Genomic DNA, 15,000 nt, shown 5'->3' with positions numbered 1-15,000 from the left:
TGTCGTAGCACGATGCACACTGCTGTTCGTGTGGAACAAACGTGACTACCGTGCTGTACGGTGGAGTTCTGTGCGCAAAAGCGGCGCGTGTGTTTCTAAGCACCACAGCGTTGTGTCAAAAAAGAGGTGCCTGAGAGAAACGCATGCGACTGCCGTGCTTTGCGGCATAGCACCGTGCGCAAAAACGGTGCGCATGCAAGAGGTGTCAGAGCTAGCGAACTTGTGCCACGAGCAACAGGTCACTAAAAGCCTATAGATGACGGTGTTGGAGGAAAAGAAAAATATCGAGAAAGCACTGCGGTGTGCCGTGCGTAGGGACGGGCGCGCGTGCCTCATGCCGCCGAAATATGGGTGTCGGAGAAAACAGAGTGCCGCGCGTAACGAGGGGCGCGCGTGTTACAGAGAGATATGCCCAAACGCATGAAAGTGTACGCAGGTGTCCTAAGGCAGTTTTTTTTTTTTTTTCCTCATTTTGATGTCGCCCCGGCTGACGCGGTTTTCGTTTTTCCGTGCCGCCCCGGCTGACGCGGTTTTCGTTTTTCCGTGCCGCCCCGGCTGACGCAGTTTTTGCGCCGCCCCGGCTGACGCGGTTTTCGCGCCGCCCCGGCTGACGCGGTTTTCGCGCCGCCCCGGCTGACGCGGTTTTTGCGTCGCCCCGGCTGACGCGGTTCGGACTTTGCACTTTTTGGCTCACCCCGGCTGGCGGCCCACTCACTCGATCGCCAGGTCTGTTTGCCCCGGTGGTTCCACCGCCAGGCTTAAGCGCGAACTTTTTTTGTTTGTTTTCTTTTGATTAAGCGCAAGCTTTTTTCTTTGTTTTCTTTTGATTAAGCGCGGGCTTTTTTCTTTGTTTTTTTTTTTGATTTCGCCCCGGCAGACGCGGTTTTTGCGCCGCCCCGGCTGACGCGGTTTTTGCCGCCCCGGCTGACGCAGTTCGGACTTAGCACTTTTCGGCTGTGCCTGGCTGGCGGCCCACTCACTCGATCGCCATGTCTGTTTGCCACAGTTTTCCCGGTGGTGCCGCACCCGGGCTCGCCCCGGCTGACGCAGTTTTCGCGCCGCCCCGGCTGACGCGGTTTCGTGCCGCCCCGGCAGACGCGGTTTTCGCGCCGCCCCGGCTGACGCGGTTTCGTGCCGCCCCGGCAGACGCAGTTCGGACTTAGCACTTTTCGGCTGTGCCTGGCTGGCGGCCCACTCACTCGATCGCCATGTCTGTTTGCCACAGTTTTCCCGGTGGTGCCGCACCCGGGCTCGCCCCGGCTGACGCAGTTTTCGCGCCGCCCCGGCTGACGCGGTTTCGTGCCGCCCCGGCAGACGCGGTTTTCGCGCCGCCCCGGCTGACGCGGTTTCGTGCCGCCCCGGCAGACGCAGTTCGGACTTAGCACTTTTCGGCTGTGCCTGGCTGGCGGCCCACTCACTCAATCGCCATGTCTGTTTGCCACAGTTTTCCCGGTGGTGCCGCACCCGGGCTCGCCCCGGCTGACGCAGTTTTCGCGCCGCCCCGGCTGACGCGGTTTCGTGCCGCCCCGGCAGACGCGGTTTTCGCGCCGCCCCGGCTGACGCGGTTTCGTGCCGCCCCGGCAGACGCAGTTCGGACTTAGCACTTTTCGGCTGTGCCTGGCTGGCGGCCCACTCACTCGATCGCCATGTCTGTTTGCCACAGTTTTCCCGGTGGTGCCGCACCCGGGCTCGCCCCGGCAGACGCGTTTTTTTTTTTCTTTCGCCCCGGCTGACGCAGTTTTCGCGCCGCCCCGGCTGACGCGGTTTCGTGCCGCCCCGGCAGACGCGGTTTTTTGCGCCGCCCCGGCTGACGCGGTTTTTGCCGCCCCGGCTGACGCAGTTCGGACTTAGCACTTTTCGGCTGTGCCTGGCTGGCGGCCCACTCACTCGATCGCCATGTCTGTTTGCCACAGTTTTCCCGGTGGTGCCGCACCCGGGCTCGCCCCGGCTGACGCAGTTTTCGCGCCGCCCCGGCTGACGCGGTTTCGTGCCGCCCCGGCAGACGCGGTTTTCGCGCCGCCCCGGCTGACGCAGTTCGGACTTAGCACTTTTTGGGCTGAGCCTGGCTGGCGGCCCACTCACTCGATCGCCATGTCTGTTTGCCACAGTCTTCCCGGTGGTGCCGCACCCGGGCTCGCCCCGGCAGACGCGTTTTTTTTTCTTTCGCCCCGGCAGACGTGGTTCCCCCCCCCCCCTTTTCGCTCGCCCCGGCTGACGAGGTTTTCGCGCCGCCCCGGCTGACGCAGTTTTCGCGCCGCCCCGGCTGACGCGGTTTTCGCGCCGCCCCGGCTGACGCGGTTTTTGCGTCGCCCCGGCTGACACGGTTCGGACTTTGCACTTTTCGGCTGTGCCTGGCTGGCGGCCCACTCACTCGATCGCCATGTCTGTTTGCCACAGTTTTCCCGGTGGTGCCGCACCCGGGCTCGCCCCGGCTGACGCAGTTTTCGCGCCGCCCCGGCTGACGCGGTTTCGTGCCGCCCCGGCAGACGCGGTTTTCGCGCCGCCCCGGCTGACGCGGTTTCGTGCCGCCCCGGCAGACGCAGTTCGGACTTAGCACTTTTCGGCTGTGCCTGGCTGGCGGCCCACTCACTCAATCGCCATGTCTGTTTGCCACAGTTTTCCCGGTGGTGCCGCACCCGGGCTCGCCCCGGCTGACGCAGTTTTCGCGCCGCCCCGGCTGACGCGGTTTCGTGCCGCCCCGGCAGACGCGGTTTTCGCGCCGCCCCGGCTGACGCGGTTTCGTGCCGCCCCGGCAGACGCAGTTCGGACTTAGCACTTTTCGGCTGTGCCTGGCTGGCGGCCCACTCACTCGATCGCCATGTCTGTTTGCCACAGTTTTCCCGGTGGTGCCGCACCCGGGCTCGCCCCGGCAGACGCGTTTTTTTTTTTCTTTCGCCCCGGCTGACGCAGTTTTCGCGCCGCCCCGGCTGACGCGGTTTCGTGCCGCCCCGGCAGACGCGGTTTTTTGCGCCGCCCCGGCTGACGCGGTTTTTGCCGCCCCGGCTGACGCAGTTCGGACTTAGCACTTTTCGGCTGTGCCTGGCTGGCGGCCCACTCACTCGATCGCCATGTCTGTTTGCCACAGTTTTCCCGGTGGTGCCGCACCCGGGCTCGCCCCGGCTGACGCAGTTTTCGCGCCGCCCCGGCTGACGCGGTTTCGTGCCGCCCCGGCAGACGCGGTTTTCGCGCCGCCCCGGCTGACGCAGTTCGGACTTAGCACTTTTTGGGCTGAGCCTGGCTGGCGGCCCACTCACTCGATCGCCATGTCTGTTTGCCACAGTCTTCCCGGTGGTGCCGCACCCGGGCTCGCCCCGGCAGACGCGTTTTTTTTCTTTCGCCCCGGCAGACGTGGTTCCCCCCCCCCCCTTTTCGCTCGCCCCGGCTGACGAGGTTTTCGCGCCGCCCCGGCTGACGCAGTTTTCGCGCCGCCCCGGCTGACGCGGTTTCGTGCCGCCCCGGCTGACGCGGTTTTCGCGCCGCCCCGGCTGACGCGGTTTTTGCGTCGCCCCGGCTGACACGGTTCGGACTTTGCACTTTTCGGCTGTGCCTGGCTGGCGGCCCACTCACTCGATCGCCATGTCTGTTTGCCACAGTTTTCCCGGTGGTGCCGCACCCGGGCTCGCCCCGGCTGACGCAGTTTTCGCGCCGCCCCGGCTGACGCGGTTTCGTGCCGCCCCGGCAGACGCGGTTTTCGCGCCGCCCCGGCTGACGCGGTTTCGTGCCGCCCCGGCAGACGCAGTTCGGACTTAGCACTTTTCGGCTGTGCCTGGCTGGCGGCCCACTCACTCAATCGCCATGTCTGTTTGCCACAGTTTTCCCGGTGGTGCCGCACCCGGGCTCGCCCCGGCTGACGCAGTTTTCGCGCCGCCCCGGCTGACGCGGTTTCGTGCCGCCCCGGCAGACGCGGTTTTCGCGCCGCCCCGGCTGACGCGGTTTCGTGCCGCCCCGGCAGACGCAGTTCGGACTTAGCACTTTTCGGCTGTGCCTGGCTGGCGGCCCACTCACTCGATCGCCATGTCTGTTTGCCACAGTTTTCCCGGTGGTGCCGCACCCGGGCTCGCCCCGGCAGACGCGTTTTTTTTTTCTTTCGCCCCGGCTGACGCAGTTTTCGCGCCGCCCCGGCTGACGCGGTTTCGTGCCGCCCCGGCAGACGCGGTTTTTTGCGCCGCCCCGGCTGACGCGGTTTTTGCCGCCCCGGCTGACGCAGTTCGGACTTAGCACTTTTCGGCTGTGCCTGGCTGGCGGCCCACTCACTCGATCGCCATGTCTGTTTGCCACAGTTTTCCCGGTGGTGCCGCACCCGGGCTCGCCCCGGCTGACGCAGTTTTCGCGCCGCCCCGGCTGACGCGGTTTCGTGCCGCCCCGGCAGACGCGGTTTTCGCGCCGCCCCGGCTGACGCAGTTCGGACTTAGCACTTTTTGGGCTGAGCCTGGCTGGCGGCCCACTCACTCGATCGCCATGTCTGTTTGCCACAGTCTTCCCGGTGGTGCCGCACCCGGGCTCGCCCCGGCAGACGCGTTTTTTTTTCTTTCGCCCCGGCAGACGTGGTTCCCCCCCCCCCCTTTTCGCTCGCCCCGGCTGACGAGGTTTTCGCGCCGCCCCGGCTGACGCAGTTTTCGCGCCGCCCCGGCTGACGCGGTTTCGTGCCGCCCCGGCTGACGCGGTTTTCGCGCCGCCCCGGCTGACGCGGTTTTTGCGTCGCCCCGGCTGACACGGTTCGGACTTTGCACTTTTCGGCTGTGCCTGGCTGGCGGCCCACTCACTCGATCGCCATGTCTGTTTGCCACAGTTTTCCCGGTGGTGCCGCACCCGGGCTCGCCCCGGCTGACGCAGTTTTCGCGCCGCCCCGGCTGACGCGGTTTCGTGCCGCCCCGGCAGACGCGGTTTTCGCGCCGCCCCGGCTGACGCGGTTTCGTGCCGCCCCGGCAGACGCAGTTCGGACTTAGCACTTTTCGGCTGTGCCTGGCTGGCGGCCCACTCACTCAATCGCCATGTCTGTTTGCCACAGTTTTCCCGGTGGTGCCGCACCCGGGCTCGCCCCGGCTGACGCAGTTTTCGCGCCGCCCCGGCTGACGCGGTTTCGTGCCGCCCCGGCAGACGCGGTTTTCGCGCCGCCCCGGCTGACGCGGTTTCGTGCCGCCCCGGCAGACGCAGTTCGGACTTAGCACTTTTCGGCTGTGCCTGGCTGGCGGCCCACTCACTCGATCGCCATGTCTGTTTGCCACAGTTTTCCCGGTGGTGCCGCACCCGGGCTCGCCCCGGCAGACGCGTTTTTTTTTTTCTTTCGCCCCGGCTGACGCAGTTTTCGCGCCGCCCCGGCTGACGCGGTTTCGTGCCGCCCCGGCAGACGCGGTTTTTTGCGCCGCCCCGGCTGACGCGGTTTTTGCCGCCCCGGCTGACGCAGTTCGGACTTAGCACTTTTCGGCTGTGCCTGGCTGGCGGCCCACTCACTCGATCGCCATGTCTGTTTGCCACAGTTTTCCCGGTGGTGCCGCACCCGGGCTCGCCCCGGCTGACGCAGTTTTCGCGCCGCCCCGGCTGACGCGGTTTCGTGCCGCCCCGGCAGACGCGGTTTTCGCGCCGCCCCGGCTGACGCAGTTCGGACTTAGCACTTTTTGGGCTGAGCCTGGCTGGCGGCCCACTCACTCGATCGCCATGTCTGTTTGCCACAGTCTTCCCGGTGGTGCCGCACCCGGGCTCGCCCCGGCAGACGCGTTTTTTTTTCTTTCGCCCCGGCAGACGTGGTTCCCCCCCCCCCCCCTTTTCGCTCGCCCCGGCTGACGAGGTTTTCGCGCCGCCCCGGCTGACGCAGTTTTCGCGCCGCCCCGGCTGACGCGGTTTCGTGCCGCCCCGGCTGACGCGGTTTTCGCGCCGCCCCGGCTGACGCGGTTTTTGCGTCGCCCCGGCTGACACGGTTCGGACTTTGCACTTTTCGGCTGTGCCTGGCTGGCGGCCCACTCACTCGATCGCCATGTCTGTTTGCCACAGTTTTCCCGGTGGTGCCGCACCCGGGCTTGCCCCGGCAGACGCGTTTTTTTTTTTCTTTCGCCCCGGCTGACGCAGTTTTCGCCCCGCCCCGGCTGACGCGGTTTCGTGCCGCCCCGGCAGACGCGGTTTTTTGCGCCGCCCCGGCTGACGCGGTTTTTGCCGCCCCGGCTGACGCAGTTCGGACTTTGCACTTTTTGGCTGAGCCTGGCTGGCGGCCCACTCACTCGATCGCCATGTCTGTTTGCCACAGTTTTCCCGGTGGTGCCGCACCCGGGCTCGCCCCGGCAGACGCGTTTTTTTTTCCTTCGCCCCGGCAGACGTGGTTCCCCCCCCCCTCCGTCTTTCTTTTTGTTTTTTTTTTTCGCCGCGGCTGAAGTGGATTTTTCGGTGCCTCGACGCCCCGGTAGTCGCGGTTTTTCCGTTTCCGCACGGCCCCGGCTGACGCTGCTCGGTCACAGTCGCCTTTTGTGAGGATTGCAGACTTCTTGAGCGCGGGTGTTTTTTTTTGTTGTTGTTGTTGTTTTATTACGCATTCGCTCCAGCAGACGCTGTTTAGACTTTTTGTTTCCTCTTTTATCCTGCGACGAGGTGACGAGGTTTATTCGGTGCCCCGCCGCCCCGGCTGAAGTGATTTTTCCTGTCCCGTGCCGCCCCGGCTGACGCGGTTGGGACTTCGCGTTTGTTCGGCCGCCACGGGTTTTGGCGCACTCGCTCGGTTGCTTGTTGTTGCCACTTGTTGCGAACCCAGGTTTCTTGAGCGAGCGCGGGCGTTTTTTCTTCCTTTCTTTCTTTGTTCTATGTGTTAGCGAATCGGCCTTTAATATCACACGAGGACTCACAACCAACAATTTTCAGTTTGAAGTGTAAAAAATCTGCAGGTGTTGACGTAACTGAATTGCCCCGTACCCTTGAGTACATCCATGAAGTTCTCGTAGTACTACTAAATCGCATTATTCCAAGTGGAGAAATTCCCATAAACTTGCAAACCTCTACACGAAAATCGGTGCGCGTGATAAAGTTGAAAATTATCGTCCGATATCAAATGTGCCTTCTATAACACAAATTCTAGGAAAAAAAAAAAAACACTTGTTCGCCGTTTTCTGCGCCGTGACTGGCAGCACTCCGGCGAAGCGAAACGGGGTCGATTCGAGCACGATACCGGCGTCTTTCGACGTGCTCGCCGGCGACCGTCGCACGAGTACGTCGCACGAGCGCGTCTGCCGGGGCGCCGTTTGCGAAGCCGACGCAAAAGTGGGAACCGCCGCTCGGATGATCGCCGCTTTCGGCAGAGTGAGTGTTGGCACTCCGGGGAAGCGAAACAGCGTGAATGCGCCCACGAAATCGGCGTATTTTGAAGTGCCCGCCGGCGACCGTCGCACGAGTACGGTAAACCGCGTCAGCCGGGGCGTAGTTCGGGACGCCGACGAAAAAGTGGGAAGCGCAACTCGGATCTTCGCCGTTTTTGCAGGAGTGAGTGGCGGCCCTCCTGCGAGACCAAGAAGCATCGATTCGTGCACGAATTCGGCGCCTTTCGACGTGATCGCCGGCGACCGTCGCTCGAGTAGGGCAAACCGCGTCTGCCGGGGCGGGCTTCGGGACGCCGATGCGAAAGTGGGAAACGCTGCTCGGATGTTCGCCGTTTTTGGCCGAGTGAGTGCTGGCACTCGGGCGAAGCCAAACGGGGCCGATTACGGCACGATATCGGCGTCTTTCGACGTGCCCGGCGGCGACCGTCGCACGAGTACGGTAAACCGCGTCAGCCCGGGCGGAGTTCGGGACGCCGATGCGAAAGTGGAGAACGCCGCTCGGATCTTCGCCGTTTTTGGAGGAGTGAGTGGCGGCACTCCGGAGAAGCCAAGGAGCGCCAATTAGCGCACGATATCGGCGTCTTTCGACGCGCTCGCCGGCGACCGTCGCACGAGTAGGGCAAACCGCGTCTGCCGGGGCGGGGTTTACGACGCCGACGCAAAAGTGGGAACCGCCGCTCGGATGTTGGCCGTTTTTGGCAGAGTGAGTGCTGGCACACCGGCGACGCGAAAGAGCGCGAAAGCGCCCACGAAAGTGGCGTATTTGGACGTGCTTGACGGCGACCGCTGCAGGAGTACGAAAAACCACGTCAGCCGGGGCGAGCGACCCACGGCGGTCTGGGTGCTTATCGCTGCTATTATAGGGGCACCCCGGCAGACGCAGAAAAAAAAAATTTTTTTTCGACCTTCTTTTTTGCTGGTCGAGCTCGGGTAACCCAGGTCGCAATGGGAGCCGCGCACGAAAGCGGCGTCGCGAGACGCGTTCGCGGTCGCTAGTCGCACGAGCTCGGCAACCGCGTCAGCCGGCGCGGAGTTCGGGATGCCGACGGCTAAGTGGGTACCGCTGCTCGGATGTTCGCCGTTTTTGGCCGAGTGAGTGCTGGCACTCCGGCGAAGCGAAACGGGGCCGATTCGGGCACGATATCGGCGTATTTCGACGTGCTCGCCGGCGACCGTCGCACGAGTACGGCAAAGCGCGTCTGCCGGGGCGAGGTTTGCGATGCCGACGAAAAAGTGGGAAGCGCCGCTCGGATCTTCGCCGTTTTTGCAGGAGTGAGTGGCGGCCCTCCTGCGAGACCAAGAAGCATCGACTCGCGCACGATATCGGTGTCTTTCGACGTGCCCGCCGGCCACCGCCGCACGAGTACGGCAAACCGCGTATGCCGGGGCGGGGTTGGCGACGCCGACGCAAAAGTGGGAACCGCCACTAGGATGTTCGCCGTTTTTGGCAGAGTGAGTGCTGGCACTCCGGCGAAGCGAAAGAGCGCGAATGCGCCCACGAAAGTGGCGTGTTTGGACGTGCTTGACGACGACCACCGCAGGAAAACGAAAAACCACGTCAGCCGGGGCGAGCGACCCATGGCGGTCTGGGTGCTTATCGCTGCTATTATAGGGGCACCCCGGCAGACGCAAAAAAAAAAAAAAATTTTTTCGACATTCTTTTTTGCTCGTCGACCTCGGGTGACCCAGGTCGCAGTGGGAGCCGCGCACGAAAGCGGCGTCGCGAGACGGCTTCGCGGTCGCTAGTCGCACGAGCTCGGCAACCGCGTCTGCCGGGGCGGAGTTCGGGACGCCGACGGCTAAGTGGGAACCGCCGCTCGGATGTTCGCCGTTTGTGGCCGAGTGAGTGCTGGCACTCCGGCGAAGCCAAACGGGGCCGATTCCGGCACGATATCGGCGTCTTTCTACGTGCTCGCCGGCGACCGTCGCACGAGTACGGCAAAGTGCGTCTGCCGGGGCGGGGTTTGCGACGCGTACGCAATAGTGAGAACCGTCGCTCGGATGTTCGTCGTCTTTCGCCGAGCCAGTGCTGGCACTCCGGCGAAGCCGAACGGAGCCGATTCGGGCACGATATCGGCGTCTTTCCACGTGCTCGCCGGCGACCGTCGCACGAGTACGGTAAACCGCGTCAGCCGGGGCGGAGTTCGGGACGCCGATGCGAAAGTGGGAAGCGCCGCTCGGATCTTCGCCGTTTTTGGAGGAGTCAGTGGCGGCACTCCGGTGAAGCCAAGGTGCGCCAATTCGCGCACGATATCGGCGTCTTTCGACGTGCCCGCCGGCCACCGTCGCACGAGTACGGCAAACCTCGTCTGCCGGGGCGGGGTTTGCGACGCCGACGCAAAAGTGGGAACCGCCGCTCGGATGTTCGCCGTTTTTGGCAGAGTGAGTGCTGGCACTCCGGCGAAGCGAAAGAGCGTGAATGCGCCCACGAAAGTAGCGTATTTGGACGTGCTTGACGGCGACCGCCGCAGGAGTACGAAAAACCACGTCAGCCGGGGCGAGCGACCCACGGCGGTCTGGGTGCTTATCGCTGCTATTATAGGGGCACCCCGGCAGACGCAGAAAGAAAAAAAAAATGGGGACATGGCGTGCGTCACCGTGCGGCTTCGCAGCGTTGCCGAAGTCGCCGAGCCCTTCGACTGAGCCGAACGGCGGACAGGGAACGTTGGTCGGCCGTTCTAACCTGTCGGTGCCACGCCGAGACGTCGTTAAGGAAAACCGCGTCGTGGGCCTCTACGACGCCGTCGAGTCGTTGTACGTTTGGTGTCCAGCGTGTCGGCGGCGAGTAGCGGACACGTCGTTCACGACTTCGGTCTTTCGCAGTCGACGCGAACTTGCGGAGAGTCGTGGTGCCTCACGTTTTCGGCAGAAACCGCGGCGGAATTTTCCCGTGCGTGCGCGCACGACCTCGGTGCTGTGCCGTCAGCGTAGTGTTGCACAAACTCGTGGCCTACCCAAGGTGCGGTACGTTTGCGGCCGTATCCTCGGTGGGAATTTCGTGAGTAGGGTCGCAAATTCTACGACCTCGGCGGGTTTGAGAGCGACGTAGACTTGTGGCACGCTCAACGTGCCACACGTTTCGGGGCACACCCGCGGTGAAATTTTCTCGAGTACGCTCGTATTAGTGCCCAAGGAGGTCTGGGTACTTATCGCTGCTATTATGTGGGGGTTCTCGTGAGCGGCGTACGCGAAAGCGACCGGGTGTCTGATATGCGGCGGGCTTCGGCCTCGTCAAGCGTGTCCTCGGGTCTGCTCCAGGGGAATCCACGGCAGTCGTCTGCAGCCTCATCCGCTTGATGCGTTAGGGGCTGGTTGTCGGACGGTGCCGTTTTACCACGATATCGAGGTGTGTTCCGTGTCGTCCTCGGGCGATTCAGATGCGAAAGCGCCGAAGACGCGGGCGTGACCCGTCGTCTGGCGGCTTTGCAGTCTCGGCTCCGTTGCTAGTTCCGGCCGGTCCACCGACAGTGCAGCGGGCTTGGGCAACCCGCACGGCGCGACCGAGTCGATGCAACGAAAAAGAGCGAGCATGAACGTGCTTCTTGCCGCACGGCTCCCACTCGTCTTTCGGGAAGGTTGTGCCGTAGCGAGCTCGAACGCCGTCATCTCGGAGTGCAAAATAAGCGTGTTGGGGCGCCTGAAGGTGGCCTCCGCCGCACACAGACTGCGTCCGGCCCGCCGAAGGCGAGGACGGACGCGCAGTCGAACGATTACCTGGTTGATCCTGCCAGTAATCATATGCTTGTCTCAAAGATTAAGCCATGCATGTCTAAGTACATGCCGAAATAAGGCGAAACCGCGAATGGCTCATTAAATCAGTTATGGTTCCTTAGATCGTTTCTTCCTACTTGGATAACTGTGGCAATTCTAGAGCTAATACATGCAGTGAGCCTGGAGCCCTTTGGGTAACGGGTGCTTTTATTAGACCAAGATCGATCGGGTTTCGGCCCGTATTGTGTGGTGACTCTGGATAACTTTGTGCTGATCGCATGGCCACGAGCCGGCGACGTTTCTTTCAAGTGTCTGCCTTATCAACTTTCGATGGTAGGTTACTTGCTTACCATGGTTGTTACGGGTAACGGAGAATCAGGGTTCGATTCCGGAGAGGGAGCCTGAGAAACGGCTACCACATCCAAGGAAGGCAGCAGGCGCGCAAATTACCCACTCCCGGCACGGGGAGGTAGTGACGAAAAATAACAATACGGGACTCTTTTGAGGCCCCGTAATTGAAATGAGTACACTCTAAATCCTTTAACGAGGATCAATTGGAGGGCAAGTCTGGTGCCAGCAGCCGCGGTAATTCCAGCTCCAATAGCGTATACTAAAGCTGCTGCGGTTAAAAAGCTCGTAGTTGGATCTCAGTTCCAGACGAGTAGTGCATCTACCCGATGCGACGGCTCGGACTGAACATCGTGCCGGTTCTTTCTTGGTGCACTTCATTGTGTGCCTCGAGATGGCCGGTGCTTTTACTTTGAAAAAATTAGAGTGCTCAACGCAGGCGAGTCGCCTGAATAAACTTGCATGGAATAATAGAACAAGACCTCGTTTCTGTTCTGTTGGTTTTTGGAATACGAGGTAATGATTAAGAGGGACGGACGGGGGCATTCGTATTGCGGCGCTAGAGGTGAAATTCTTGGACCGTCGCAAGACGAACTACTGCGAAAGCATTTGCCAAGAATGTTTTCATTGATCAAGAACGAAAGTCAGAGGTTCGAAGGCGATCAGATACCGCCCTAGTTCTGACCATAAACGATGCCAACCAGCGATCCGCCTGAGTTACTCAAATGACTCGGCGGGCAGCTTCCGGGAAACCAAAGTATTTGGGTTCCGGGGGAAGTATGGTTGCAAAGCTGAAACTTAAAGGAATTGACGGAAGGGCACCACCAGGAGTGGAGCCTGCGGCTTAATTTGACTCAACACGGGAAAACTTACCCGGCCCGGACACTGGGAGGATTGACAGATTGAGAGCTCTTTCTTGATTCGGTGGATGGTGGTGCATGGCCGTTCTTAGTTGGTGGAGCGATTTGTCTGGTTAATTCCGATAACGAACGAGACTCTAGCCTATTAAATAGGTGCGGGGTTCCCAGCACCTTACAACCTTCTTAGAGGGACAAGCGGCTCCTAGCCGCACGAAACAGAGCAATAACAGGTCTGTGATGCCCTTAGATGTCCGGGGCCGCACGCGCGCTACACTGAAGGAAGCAGCGTGTCTTTATCCCTGTCTGAAAAGACTGGGTAACCCGTGGAACTTCTTTCGTGATTGGGATAGGGGCTTGCAATTGTTCCCCTTGAACGAGGAATTCCCAGTAAGCGCGAGTCATAAGCTCGCGTTGATTACGTCCCTGCCCTTTGTACACACCGCCCGTCGCTACTACCGATTGAATGATTTAGTGAGGTCTTCGGACCGATGTCCGGCGCGGCCTTTCGGTTGCGCCGGTCTGTTGGAAAGATGACCAAACTTGATCATTTAGAGGAAGTAAAAGTCGTAACAAGGTTTCCGTAGGTGAACCTGCGGAAGGATCATTAACGGATTGTGAAGGGTGAGCGCCTCAGCTGCGTCTGCGCCCGACACTTTCTGCCGCTGACCCCGTTTGGACGCGGGGTCGGCTTTTCCCCACGGGGCTGCCTGAATGTGGAGCGGCACCCCGTGACAAATTGTTGCGCCCAGCGGACGCCAACACCGCGACCTTGGACGGTCGGCCAGGTGGCGGACGCGGGTACAAACGGCGCAACGCACTCATAGGTCGGCTTTCGACCCGCCACAGCACCGTGGCTCGAAGCGCTCGAAATGCGCGACCCGACCGCTGCGGGACCGCCTAGTACTGTAAACAGGAGCGGCGGAGCGCGAACGGCGAGTCGTGGTTACGTCGGTAGAAGGCGAGGCTGCGCGTTCCCGAAACGCCAGCCGAGTGCCCTCCCGACCGTTCGAGCGTGCAAGAACGAGACCCGACAATCGCGCGGCGACTGCGAAGTACGAGAGGAACGGCACAAGCGTCGGCGGTCGGTCAAGGAACTGGCGATGTGACGGGTCCGCTGTGCACCAGTGCATACCGTCCCGCCGTCCGCGGCAAGCGCCTCCGCGTCCTCGGGTGACGGAGGCTGCCGGTCGGTTCTTGCAGGCGAGGGATCTCGCTGGCACCGGTTCGCGTTGACGCGCGGCCGGTCATGGCACGGCGATGCGACGGCCGAGGTGCGCAGTACTCGATGGAGGAACCGCACGCTCCGATGACCGTCCCGCCCTCCGCGGCGTATGCGTACCGACCGTAATGGTTGCAGCAGCGCCGGCCGGCTTTTGAATTCGCCACACGAAACACGGTGCGAGATCGCGGTTAGGGGAGCGTCGACGTTGCCAGGCGTTTTGCTTGCTGCCGAGGGAAAGGCGGCACGGCCACGTCGCGCTCGTCGCGATTAGCGGGTCTGCGCGCTTTGGGAAGGTGCCGCAACGACTTGCCGAAAGAGGAAGCACGGAAGAACGAGGGACTTGGACGTCCCGACAATTGAACGCACTTGCGGCCAGGCCCTTGCTGGCTTCGTTCTTCCGCCTCGAGTAGGCTCGTACGCGGCTCCGGCGCCGAAAGTGGTCCTTGGCACCGACTTCGGTGGACGTGGGAAGTGCCGCGCAAGTACGGCGCGCCTGGCTCCACCTGTTGGCTAAAGTAGGCAGCCGGATCGGCATTTTGGTGTGCGGTGGCAAACCGTGGATGCGAAAAAAGCTTGTGCGATTTCGTGGAACAAAAAGCGGGGGTCCCCCTTTTTATGCGGAGGAGACCGACCCGCCTGCCGTGGTGAACCGCGACGCCACGGTAAAAACGGGAGAGGCTTGTCGATGGGACCGTGCATCCCGCGCTCCACGGAGGCCGGGAGGCGGCCGCCCGAGGAAATGTGTAGCCGTCGAGGCCCGCATCTGCGTGCACTCTTATCCAAATGGGTGTACCGCAGGCATTTTCTGGTTAGGCGGGCCAATGAGAGCGAGCACACAACGATACCTACGGGTCCGGCTTGGAGAACCGGCTTCGACGCCTCCCGAGTATTTATAGAGGGGTGGACCACGAAAGCACTCGCAAGTAGCGAAAGCGAAACGCCGTCCGAAACACACCGTTTGCTCGATTTGCGGCAGCCGAAAAAGGCGCGGCAGAGTTTTGGAGTCCAAGCGTGCGCTGAAAAGCGCCCTTCTTGGCCACTGTTTGGCCGAGTGCCAGAAACGTTTGGTTTTGACTGTACGGAATTGAACAAACACTTTTTCACGACTCTAAGCGGTGGATCACTCGGTTCTCGGGTCGATGAAGAACGCAGCCAGCTGCGAGACTTGGTGTGAATTGCAGGACACACTGAGCACTGATTCTTTGAACGCACATTGCGGCCTTGGGTCTTCCCTTGGCTTCGTCTGTCTGAGGGTCGGATCACATATCAAGAGAGCCTTCGGCGCACAAGGGAACGTGAGCCGTCGACTCGTTTTGACCGCGTCGGCAACACGGACAGCACGCTGAACACCTCACAGCGAGCGCCAACAGCGGCCACTCAAGGGCGAGACGGTGGCGACCGTCGTGCCAGAGCCCAACCGAAACGGGGGCGACCGACTGCATTGAGGATGTGGCACCTCGTTGAGACCGCCGCAGGACTTCGAGTCGGAAGGAAGCCTGCAGGAAAAGTGCGGTCGAGGTTGCGTACTCCTCTCTGCGACCGGGCGCGCAAGAGCTGCGAGAGC

The 15,000-nt window shown here is 62.1% G+C and overlaps 2 non-coding genes across 2 annotated transcripts; both read left to right on the top strand.

The window, feature by feature from the left end:
• Positions 1–11,006: 11,006 nt before the first annotated feature.
• On the top strand, positions 11,007–12,821 carry LOC142791035 (small subunit ribosomal RNA). The gene has a single exon (XR_012889956.1). It is a non-coding gene; the product is annotated as a small subunit ribosomal RNA (ribosomal RNA).
• A 1,719-nt stretch (positions 12,822–14,540) lies between these two features.
• On the top strand, positions 14,541–14,693 carry LOC142791034 (5.8S ribosomal RNA). Its single transcript, XR_012889955.1, has one exon. It is a non-coding gene; the product is annotated as a 5.8S ribosomal RNA (ribosomal RNA).
• Positions 14,694–15,000: the final 307 nt, after the last annotated feature.

The sequence above is a fragment of the Rhipicephalus microplus genome, unplaced genomic scaffold (genome assembly GCF_043290135.1).
Source record: "Rhipicephalus microplus isolate Deutch F79 unplaced genomic scaffold, USDA_Rmic scaffold_137, whole genome shotgun sequence".
Taxonomy (NCBI): domain Eukaryota; kingdom Metazoa; phylum Arthropoda; class Arachnida; order Ixodida; family Ixodidae; genus Rhipicephalus; species Rhipicephalus microplus.
Note: the sequence above shows the minus strand (reverse complement) of the source record. Positions and strands in the feature narration are given on the sequence as shown.